Source organism: Erinaceus europaeus, chromosome 11 (assembly GCF_950295315.1).
Source record: "Erinaceus europaeus chromosome 11, mEriEur2.1, whole genome shotgun sequence".
Classification (NCBI taxonomy): domain Eukaryota; kingdom Metazoa; phylum Chordata; class Mammalia; order Eulipotyphla; family Erinaceidae; genus Erinaceus; species Erinaceus europaeus.
Window position 1 is genome coordinate 62,707,570 of NC_080172.1, and position 12,450 is coordinate 62,720,019.

The 12,450-nt window shown below is 38.7% G+C and overlaps 1 protein-coding gene across 1 annotated transcript in view; it reads left to right on the forward strand.

Moving 5' to 3' along the window:
- The window catches only part of PTPN22 (protein tyrosine phosphatase non-receptor type 22), a 70,676-nt gene that overhangs the window by 11,855 nt on the left and 46,371 nt on the right, over positions 1 to 12,450 (forward strand). The gene's annotated exons all lie outside the window — the stretch shown is intronic.

The window sequence follows — 12,450 nt, forward strand, 5'->3', positions numbered from 1 at the left end:
TCACGGTTCAATATAAGCAATTACTGGTGTAATTATAGAGGACATTGAGAGTGGTCAGGTAGTCATGTAGAGTAGTAAGTATCTATTTTGGATGTCACATCCAGTGTCCTGGCTTTAGTTTTGTTGGTCAAAAGACTCAATTTTTTAATATGCCTAGACTTGATCAAGACCAAGAAAATACATAAGAAATTCACCAGAAACAAAAATGCTAATTCATTACTTTTTCAGAGGGGAAAAAGTGCATGAATGAAACCTAGTTTAAATTCTTTTAATAACAACAATAAAGACAGAGCAAATGGAAGATGGTGGAGCAGTGCTTTGTGCTCTCTCTCTTTCTCTCTCCCTTCTCTGTGTCAAAAAAGTGTGTGTGTGTGTGTGTGTGTGTGTGTGTGTGTGTGTGTGTGTGTGTGTGTTGAATTCTGTGGCTTGAGAGATAGTTTGTTGGATAGGGAGTGTGCTTTGCCATGTGAATTACCCAAGTTACAGTTTCAGCACCACACGGCATTGGAGGAAGCTCCATTACTGTAGTTTATCCATCTCTGAGTGAAAAACCTGTCTGAGAGCAATAACATTAATATGCACAAGGCCCCAAAACAAAAGAGGAGAAAAACTTAAAATTTTAAATATCTTTCACACTGTTTCTTTTCTAGCTCTGACAGGTCTAATGTTGGCTTATAATACGCTAGAAATATGACTAATATTGTAGTAATTCCTAGAGATTTCTCATAGACCATAGAAGACATGGAGTTTCATGGAGAAAAATATAGGTTTATCTGTTGCTGAGGAGTTATTCTGATGCAGTCTCCGCCCCCAGGTTTTACTAAGTGCGAAACCCTAGCATTGCCCCCTTCAACCAATCCTGGCCCTACACGTCACCTCTGGTTGTCGCCCAATAAAAAGCCCCCTCTCTCTGGGCTCTCAGCTCTCCCTCTCTGAGGTCTCTGGATACAGCCTGAGGTGAAGCATGTTTAGGTGGCAATCATTGCTTTGGTTAGGTTGTGATCGGCGGATGCAATATTATTTGGTTTGGATTGGGAGATGCATACGGGAAAGTGGGCCCTATCCAAGGGTTCCAGGACTGGGGGAAGTAGGGGCTCTATAGTGAAGATGTGAGGTTCCTGCTGTCTTAGGGTTCAAAAAGACAATTGATAGTTAATATTATCATCACATTATTTGTTAATTGGGTTAACTTTGAAAAGTCCCTTTGTTATGGTTTGCTGTACAGTATCCAGTATCTTGTATATAGCTGTGCTATTGGATGCTTCTAATCTACTTGGTCTAGGCTTTTGAGAGAGTCCGCATATCAAATACATAGCCTATATATTAAAAAGATTCAGTTTGTCTTTTGAGAAACTTTGAGACATACAATTGATTTCCCCCTCTCATATTAATTAACTACTGTAAAATGCAATTTTTTTAAAGCTACCACACAGATAAATATACCGCATCACCCAACTTCATCTTTAACCTACCAGTCCCATGCTTTCAGTTACTCATAGAACATATTCTTTTTATCATTTTATTCAGGGAGTTAATAGTTTACAGTACAGTTGTTGACACACGGGCACAATTTCTATCTCCCCATGATAAGTGTCTGAAGAACAGCTTCACCCCCAACTTCAGTCCTTTTTTACCATCATACACATCATGGCCTCCTTCACCCTCTTATCCAGAGTTATTTGCCATGGTGCAGTATGTTCATAGGACATTGTCAATACATTCCTTGTCATTTCTCACATTTGACACAGCTGAAGTTGAACCTATTGGTTTACTCACCCCTAGTTAGCTATTGCTCTTCCACTTACTTGACTACTGGACTGTAGCATAATTCCTATACCAGCTGTCTCCATCCCTTCTAATAGTGCTCTCCTTTATTTAAACCAGAAGCTCAGCCTCAACTTACTTTCTGTATCCTTTTAGAGATTGGAATAAATTTGACCTGAAGTTGTAAGGTATTGTGGAGTTACCTTGAGACACTCTAGAGACAGTCCAATTTTGTATCTATACTCCTACCTAGCACAGGAGGGCTAAGATTGATTTCTGTTACTTTTCCATACAATAATGTAGTCCTTTAAAGCAAAGATATTGTCTCCTGTGTCCCCTGTTTTTCTTCCTTCCTTCCTTTTTTTTAAAAATAATTTATTTATTTATCCATGAGAAAGATAGGTGGGGAGAGAAAGAACAAGACATCACTCTGGTACATGTACTGCCGGGGGATTGAACTCCGGACCTCATGATTGAGAATGTTGTGCTTTATCCACTGTGCCACCTCCTGGACCACTTGTTTTTATTTCTGTTCTCATTTGGGGTTCATTTACCTGAACAGCAGGTACTCAAATAACTTTGGTTCAGGGGACCAGGCATTGGTGCACCTGGCTAAGCGCACAAGTTATAGTGCTCAAGGACTCAGGTTCAAGCCCCTGGCCCCTACCTGCAGGGGGAAAGCTTCACCAGTGGTGAAGCAGTGCTGCAGGTGTCTTTCTATCTCTCTTCCTCTTTATCTCACTCTCCCCTCTTCGTATTTATCCAACTTCTCTCTGTATCTATCAAACAATAGGTAAATAAAAATATTTAAAAACAACCAAATAAAAAACTTTGGTTCAGTCACTGTTGTTCTGTTATGAGAGTTGAGGAAGAAAATATAATCTAGTCTCTGTTGAGTTGGAGGACATGCTTTCATTATGTCGCTTCTCTTAAAGTCACAGTTTCCAGGAACCTCTTGACATTAAGCAAAGACTTACTGGAATTCATTTACTAGTCACTGAGAATAGCATGCAAAAGACTTGGTCCTGAAGCCAGGACCCCAGTTCTGTTTTTCATGTCTTGAAATGAAAGGTGTGTTTCGTTTCCATGAACCAAAGGAATGAGTACATTAGTTTATCAAACAAACACAGAATCTGGTTTCTCATATAGTTCAATGTAAACGGGCACAGGAGGGATACTAAACCACCACCCCACCCCCGTTCCTTTAGACTTCCAGCAAGTTTTTCCCCGATTTATCTTGTTGGTTCCATGTCCAATGAACCTGCACCCCAACTTGATGGTGGGCAAGCAAATGCCTCCCCTTTGACCTGTCTTCAACTCCAACTGCACCCATAGCCCTACTTTCTCTTGTTTTCTTTTTTTTCTTCCTACTTTTAGAATTTCTTCTTTTCTGGTGAAGTTTATTAACTCAACTGTCCTCTGATTTGCTCTCTGGTGTGGTGTTGAAACTGGGTGTGTGCTGGAAATAAAAGGAAAGAATAGATTTTCAGTTCAGACTTTAAGGTAAAGTATCTGAATAATTCCTCTACACTTTCAAATTCATACTTTTATAAACATCTCCTTTCCTTAAAAAAATAAAAATAGAAAAGCCTCTTTGTCATACAACCTAATGGCCACAGGATGAGGAGCAGAATAGGGGAAAAAAGTCACTGAGCCTCCTTGTTGAAGGTGTCAGTTAAGGCAGCTAAACTAGAATAGATTATACACATGCACATAAACTTTGCTTGTGACATTTTACCCAGTTAGCTAAGGCATAGTTTACAAAATGGGTTTTGTCTATAGCTAGCTCCTGGGGAAGAATCTATAAGCAAGCAAAGAAAACAAACAGCACAACAAGGAGTATGCACTAGAGGTCTTTGAGATTTCTTTTATTTGTTATTAGTGATTTAATAATAATTAACAAGAATGTAGGGTAAGGTAAGAGGGGTACAGTTCCATATAGTTACCACAACCAGAGTTCTGTATCCCATATCCTCCATTGGAAGTTTTCCTATTTTTTATCCTTCTGGGAGCATGGATTAGAATATTTTTTATGGGGTATAGAAGGTGGAAGGTCTGGATTCTATTACTGCTTCTCCACTGAGCGTGGTCATTGACAGGTCAATCCACACCCTCAGTTTGTTTCTATGTTTTCAGAGTAGGGTAGAGCTCTGAGGTAGTGAGGTTCCAGGACATATTGGTGAGGTAGTCTCCCCAAGGAAGTCAAGATGGTGTCATGGTAGCATCTGCAATTTGGTGACTGAAAAGTGGTAAGATATAAAACAGGACAAACTGTTTAATCAACAGGAACCTGAAGGCAAGAATAGAGCAGATGGGACTAAAGGTCTTCATACTGGAAGAAGCTAGGAAGTCTATTTTAGGTATATTCCAAGGGGTTCACGACTTGATTTCTGGAAGAAATTGTTCTGGAACTTGAGACTATTTTAGCAACCCCTGAGTCAATGGCATTCTGACAGTGATCATTCTACAGGTGTACAAGAGAAAAACAAAAGGCATGTTTTGAATAAACTTACTTTGTAGTCATCTCATGTGTTTGTGCTATGTTCTTAGTTAAATTCCCAAAGAAGCTCATGTGTATCCACCTTGGCATTAAAAAAAATAATGCTGGGGGCCAGGCAGTGGCACGCCTGGTTAAGTGCACATACTACAGTGCACAAGGACCTGGGTTCAAGCCCCTGGTTCCCACCTGCAAGGGAAAAGCTTCATGAGTGGTGAAACAGTGCTGCAGGTGTCTCTCTGTCTCTCTCCCTCTCTTTCTCCCCTCCTTTCTCATTTTCTCTCTGTTTCTATCCAATAATAAATAAATAAATTTTTAAAAAAGAAAATTTTTTAAATGCTCTATAGTAATCACTTTAGAATCTCTCATCCTAACTCCAATTCTGAAAGTCCCCAAGAATTCAAACCATGGTAAGAAACTAGAACTTAAAAACTCACTAAATGCTTTTTCTTCTTTCTCTTCTTCTTCCTCTCTTCCTCCCCCCTCTTCGTCTCTTTCTCCTCCTCTTCCTACCCCTCCCCCTCCTTATTTATTTATTTATTTATTTATTTTATTTATTTATTTATTTATTTTGTCATTTCTGGAGCGTCACAGCACCAGTTTTACATTTTTAGAGAGAGAGAAAGAGAGATCAAAGAGAGAAAGATGTTGCTGTAACAAATCTTCCTTTAATGCTTTGGGGGCTAGGATTGACCCTCAGTCACACAAATGGCAAAGCAAAGGCACTATCTAGGTAAGCTATTTTGCGGGTCTTGAATGCTTTCTTTTAAATAGAGTGTCTATTTCTGTTCTAACTCATTTACTGTTCCACATGATGGCATTTGTAATCCAGCAAGTTACTGGGCATAGCTGTTGTATTTAGCATTTTTACTTGCAAAAAAAATTGCATGCCTATACACTAAGTTGTTATAATAGTGTAATGATCTACTTATTTTTAAGTATCCATGTATTAATTATTAATTAATAGGAGGGAAAGGGAAGAAGAGATAGGTAGATAGATAGATAAAACCAGAGCATTACTCTGGCACAGGTTATGCTAGAGATCGAACTCAAGACTTCATGTCTAAGAGTCTAGCACTTTATCCATTGTGTCACCTCCCAGGTCACAATGATATATTTATTATTTGAGGAGTCCCAATTTAATTATATTTTAAATATTTGATAATTCTCTTTTTAAAACTTTTTTTATTATCTTTATTTATTTATTGGGTAGAGACAGCCAGAAATTGAGAGGAAGGGGAAGATAAGGAGAGAGATAGAGAGATACCTGCAACACTGCTTCACAACTCGAAAAACTTTCCGCTGCAGGTGGGGACCAGGGGCTCGAACCTGGGCCCTTGAACATTGTAACATATGCGCTCAATCAGGTGTGCTGTCACCCGGCCCCAGTATATGATAATTCTCTGTGCCAAAAATTCCTAGCTAACAAACATCTCATGCCTCATCTTTTCTCCTCTTGTTATTTACCTAGTTATCAGGTTATTCTGAGCTAATTTTTAACCTAATGATAAACTGAGATGATTTATCGGGAAATTTTTTCTATTTTCTCCTACCTCTTTTCTCTGTTTCAACCCCTGACTTTGTGCTCTCCTTCCCTCATTTACTTCTTTTTACTGGAACTAAAGTGTCTGTTTTAGTAAATATCTACAGACAGACACACATTCACTTTATTTGAAAACACCATATGAATTGTAAATAACTATGTTCTTTTTTCTTTTAAAATTTTGAAACATTCAATTTTTTCATGAGAGTGTCATCAAAGCACCACTCTGACATTTACAGTGCCAGTGATACAAACCCACACCCTGTATATGCAAAAATTCTTTCCTTTTTTGTTGCTCATCACTTGAGAAAAAAAATTCTTCCTCTAATTCCTTTTCTCTCTTTACTAGTTTAGTTTGTGTATGGGGTGGGAAGGGGTAGATCATAATCATGATTGAGACTGTAAAAGCAGTACTGATAAGTATTTGTATACTTTTATGAGAAGAGAAAAGAAAACCATAGTTTTTTTTTAAAGATTGCATTTATTTATTCATGAGAAGTGATAGAAGAGAAAGAACCAGACATCACTCTGGTATACATGCTGTCGGGGATTGAACTCAGGACCTAATGGTTGAGAGCCCAGTGCTATATCCACTGTGCCATGAAAACCATAGTTTTAAAGAAACATTATTGCACATAATTATCAGTTACATCAATGAAAGCAAACTTAAAAGAAGTCTCATAATTTTTTTCTAAAAATTCGTTATTTTATTTCAATGAGAGAGATAAAAAGGGAAAGATACACAGAGAGAAAAAGACCAGATAAAGCACTGCTCAGCTCTGGTTTATGGTGGTGCTGAGGGCTGCATTTAGGTCATTCTGCACCCCATAGTGAACCTGGGTCCATACTCCCAGAGGGTTAAAGAATAGGAAGGCTATCAGGGGAGGGGATGGAATACGGAGTTCTGGTGGTGGGAATAGTGTGGAATTGTACCCCTCTTATGCTACGGTTTTGTCAGTGTTTCCCCTTTATAAATAAAAAAAATTTTTTAAAGTCTTTTTGCACAATCAATATGCTCTCTCCCCTGTCTGAAGTCTCATGATTCTAGTGGGAAATATGAGTTTTCCTTTCCTTTCCTTTTCTTTTCTTTTCTTTTCTTTTCTTTTCTTTTCTTTTCTTTTCTTTTCTTTTCTTTTCTCTTCTTTTCTCTTCTTTTCCGAGAGTGCGGCTCAGCTCTGGCATATGGTGGTGCAGGGAATTGAACCTGGGACTTTGGAGCCTCAAAGAATCCCTTTGTATAGCCTAAATTATGATATCTCCCCCATCCAAGAACATTTTCTTTTCTTTTTCTTTTAAAGATTTTATTTATTTATTCATGAGAAATGATAGAAGAGAGAGAAAGAACCAGACATCACTCTGATACATGTGCCACAAGGATTGAACTCGGGATCTCATGCTTGAGAGTCCAAAGCCTTAGCCACTGCAGCACTTTCTGGACCACCCAAGAACATTGTCTTAGGATCCAGTTGAGGGGAGCCCTCAGTATTTGGCTAAGTAATTGCACTTTTTCCTTGTAGCAAGGAGTGTTTGAACATGACAGAAATGTGGAAGCAACATTTTAGTAAGATAATTTGGCATAACTGAGTTAAAGGTATGAAAATGAATGAAATAATTGTCACAATTCAAGTTTATGGGGAAGAACCTGTGTTAAGATATCTGTAGTAGGCATAGGAAGGAAGACTGATTTGACGTATTGCATGAGAAGAGTCAGCTGATCTTGTTGACTAAATAGGAGGTAGGATATGTGAAGAAGGGGAACCCAGAAGTGACTCTTAGTTTCTAGAATACGGTTATCTGGGATAAAGACAGTGTCATTGGTGTTGACAATGGGACTATATTTTTAAATGTACTGAGTTTGTGGCTCTAACAAAATACCCAAGAGGAAATATCTAAGACATAACTGGAACTTAGTAATTGAATATCAGTATAGGATTTTGAGAGTATTGCAGGAGGGAGTGGAATTGTAATTTAATTTGAATTAGTTAAATAATTAAGGGGAGAAGTAGAGGTGTCTCAGGGGTAGAATATATGCCTTGCACACATGAGGCCCTGGGTTTGATTCCTGGCACCATATAAAATGATAAAGTGATGCTTTGGTTTTTATAAATAAGCAAGCAAACAAATAGGTAAAAATTGGGGGCACATGAGATACCTCACCTGGGTGGGTGCTTGCTTTCTCATGCACATGACCCAGGTAGGAATCCCCAGCATACTAATATATATATATATATATGAAAAAGTTGGCCTGAAGCAGCAAAGTCTTGATCATAAATAAATAAATAAATAAATAAATAAATAAATAAATAAATAAAGGGGCTGGGTGGTGATGCATTGGGTTAAGCATACATGGTAGGAAGTGTGGGAACCGGCTCAAAGATCCCTGTCTCCCCACCTGTGGTGGGGGGTTGTTGCTACACAAGCCGTGATGCAAGTCTGCAGGTGTCTTTCTCCTTCTCTATCTTCCTCTCCCCTCTCAATTTCTCTTTCTCCTATCCAATAAAAACTGGGTAAAAAACGGCCACCAGGGGCGGTAGATTTGTAGTGTCAACACTGATAGCAGTGATAAGCCTGAAGGCATAAATAAATAAGTAAATAAATAATCACAATGCCTTTGATAAAAAGCACATGATGTCCATGAGAAGATGTATATATAGTAAGAGAAGAACAGGCAGTTGAAGACTTCATTTTGAACTCTGAGTAATTCACGGAAGATGTAAGTGGAGTCAGTCTCACTCAAATGAGTAAGAAGTGGGAAAGAGAATTCAGAGGGGGGAGAAGTCAGGAAGAGGAAAACTAAGGTAATGTAGACTAATAAGGGCCAAGGAAGGAAAAAAGATCAAGAAGAAGTTAAAGAGAATGAATATTAAGTAGATTCTGAGTGATTTAAGCCATAGGAAGTAATTAATGTTCTTAACCCACCACTAGGCAAGAGATAATGAAAATTATTTTCTGTAGTTCAAATCAACAAATTTGATGTTTTTCCCTTATCTTTCTTATATTGTTTAAGAGTTTGCAAAGGTTCCATGTGTTAAGTGTGGTTTCTTTAAATGATAAGGGAATGAAAATCTGAGGCAAGGAGATTCCTAAGAAGAAACTATATAGATTAGCTATCATTTCTTTTTACCTGAAATTTTGGTCTTTAATTTAACATTGATCACTGGCAAAATTTTTGAGGAGTTACTTTACTGTTTTTTTAACTATTGAAAATAATTTAATATTTATTTGATCTGTGATTACTCTGATATAATAATTCATGCATGCTTATTTTTTTTTCAGTTTTTTAAATTCTCATTGGAAACCTTCAAATGGGTGTAAAAGTAGTATGGCACTGTAGTAGGGGGGTATTACATCTGGTTGTGGGTTATCATTACAATGTGTAAGGACAGAAGCTTCATGACTGATAAAGCAGTGTCACAGGTGTCTCTCTTACTCTTTCCTTCTCGGCCTCCCCCTCCTTTCTCAGTTTCTCTCTGAAATAAGTTAATTAAACAAAGCAGTATGGCATTAACTTTTACTTAGCTTTCATTCTACTTCAATTTTGAACTTAGACTAAGGTTGCTCTGTCTAGATTTCCGACCACTTCTTATATCTCCCTGGAGTCTTTTAAAGCAAATTCCAGGTCACATACCATTTTATATAAATCTAAAGGATTTTTAAAAATATTTTATTTATTTGTGAGAAAGATAAGAGATAGAGAAAGAACCAGACATCACTCTGGTACATGTGCTGCCAGGGATTGAACTCAGGATCTCATGCTTGAGAGTCCAATTCCCCATCCACTATGCCACCTCCCAAACCACTAAAATTTTTTTCTTTTTTTATCCTTTGGTTAAAAGGAACAATACAGCAAAATCAATTTTTTTTAACTGTTCAGCTCTGGATTATGGTAGAGTGGGGGACTGAACTTGGGGCTTTGGAGCCTCAGACATGAAAGTCTGTTTGTATAACCATTATGCTATCTACCCTCCACCCAACTTCTATTTTCTTTAATCAAATTTAAATAATGTCACAACCAGGATTGCTTTCTATGTTTCATGTCTTTTTAATATTTTAATTTAATTGCATTTACTCTCTCATTCCTTTATTTCCACCAATTTACATGTGTTGTTAAAATTCATCGGCTCCAGCTGGCCGGGCTAGCTTCACGGGCGGGTAACAGAGACGACCAGAGCCATACGGCTGGGCAGGGAAGCTGTATTTCTTTATTCAGGAACAACGATTCATAAACTAAACCAAACTAATCACCAAACAGAACTCTGCTGCCTCTTTGCCGCGGCGCAAGCACTCTCTCTCTTACTCTGCAACTCTGGAACTCTCCAACTCTCAAACTCTGGAACTCTCGAACTCAGGAACCCTGGAACTCTGGCGGGGTTCCTAGGGGCGGGGCCAAGCAGGCCCACGAAACTAACTGGACTGATCCAATTTTCTTGGCGGGGGAGGGCTAGAACAAACCAATGTAAAGCATACAACATACATGTAAAGAAACCAAGTCATTTTCCTAGAGTTTTCCACACACTAGACTTGGTAGAATATATTATATATATTAAATAGTTTTGTTTTGGATCTTGGTAATTCTGTTACCTTAGCTACAGTTTCACAGAATCCCAGACCAATTAATTGGGATAGTTCTATAAAAAAATTTGAGAGGTCTCAGTTTGGACATTACCAACAGTGTCTGAGAAAAGTATTTCTTCTATTCATATAAGGGACACATTTTCTTCTATTTTCTAGCACATGAAAAGTAGTGCTCAAAATTGTCAATTTCATTAAATTTTAATATAGTAAGTATAAGATCTACTAACAAAGGCAATTGTAAAGTGCTAGAGATATAATATAATGATTATGCAAAGACTTTACCACCATAAACCAGAGCTGAACAATGCTCTGTAGGGAAAGAAAGAACGAAAGGAAGGAAGAAAGAAAGGAAGAAAGGAAGGAAGGAAGGAAGGAAGGAAGGAAGGAAGGAAGACTGGGTGATGATGCACCTGGTTGAGATCACATGTTACAGTGTTCAAGGACCTGGGTTGGAACCCCTGGTGCCCACCTGCAAGGGGAAAGCTTTTCAAGTGGTGAAGCAGTGCTGCAGGTGTCTTTCTCTTTCCCTCTCTATGTCCCTCTATCCTCTCTATTTCTGACTGTCTCTATCCAATATATAAAGAAAATAAAAAAAAATTTTAAAAGAGGGCTCGAACTGGGATCCTTACACGGGTCCTTGTGCTTTGCCTCACGTGTGCTTAACTGCGCTACCACTTGACTCCGGGATTATTTCTTGTATAATTATTTTTAAGACTATTTTTAGATATTATTTATTTATTATTGGATAGAGACAGAGAAATTGAGAGGGGAAGGGTATATAGAGAGGGAAAGAAACAGAGAGACACATGCAACCCTGCTTCACCACTTTCTCATGCAGGTGGGGACCAGGGCTTGAATCCAGTCCTTGTGCACTATAATGTGTGTACTTAACCAGATGTGCCACTGTTTTATCCCCTTAAAACTTCGTTTTGCTTCACAGGCGGTGAAGCAGGTCTGCAGGTGTCTATCTTTCTCTCCCCCCTTTGTTTTCCCCTCCTCTCTCTATTTCTCTCTGTCCTATCTAACAACGACGACATCAACAACAACAAAACAACAAGGGCAACAAAAGGGAAAATAATAAAATAAAATAAAATAAAATAATTAAAATAAGTGGGAATATTTGGTGGGAATATATACTCACCAGTCTCACCTCTAAGTGTTAGCTATTTGTGGCTCAGCTATGGTCAGTGTGAGCTTCTCTCTTCTCCAAATGTCACTAAACTGCTGTCTTTATACTCTGGGACTCTGTCCTCAGTGGAATCATCCCAAGAGATTGATAAAAAGGTTAAAATGAGATATTTGGGTGGTGATGAGGGAAAAAGCTTGCTACTTCTTCTTTTTTTTTTTTTCTTTCTTTTTGTTTTCCTCTTTGTTTTTTTTTTTATTTTTTATTTAAGAAAGGATAAATTAACAAAACCATAGGGTAGGAGGGGTACAACTCCACACAATTCCTGCCACCCAATCTCCATATCCCACCCCCTCCCCTGATAGCTTTCCCATTCTCTATCCCTCTGGGAGCATGGACCCAGGGTCGCTGTGGGATGCAGAAGGTGGAAGATCTGGCTTCTGTAATTGCTTCCCCACTGAACATGGACGTTGACTGCTTGGTCCATACTCCCAGTCTGCCTCTCTCTTTCCCTAGTAGGGTGGGTCTCTGGGGAAGCAGAGCTCCAGGACACATTGGTGGGGTCTTCAGTCCAGGGAAGCCTGGCCGGCATCCTGATGGCATCTGGAACCTGGTGGCTGAAAAGAGAGTTAACATACAAAGCCAAACAAATTGTTGAGCAATCATGGACCCAAAGCTTGGAATAGTGGAGAGGAAGTGTTGGGGGGGGGGGGGTACTCACTGCAAACTCTAGTGTACTTCTGCTTTCAGGTATATATTTTGCACTAGTTTATTTTATTTATTTTTTTTTTTACTCAACCTATATCTAAACATACCTTAGACTGTGGGAGAAATATGGTGGTTATCATAGAGGGTGAAAGTAGGGGACACAGACCTTTGGTGGTGGGAGGAGTAAGAAACTATACCCCCGTGGGGCCGGGTGGTGGCGCACCTGGTTGAGCACAC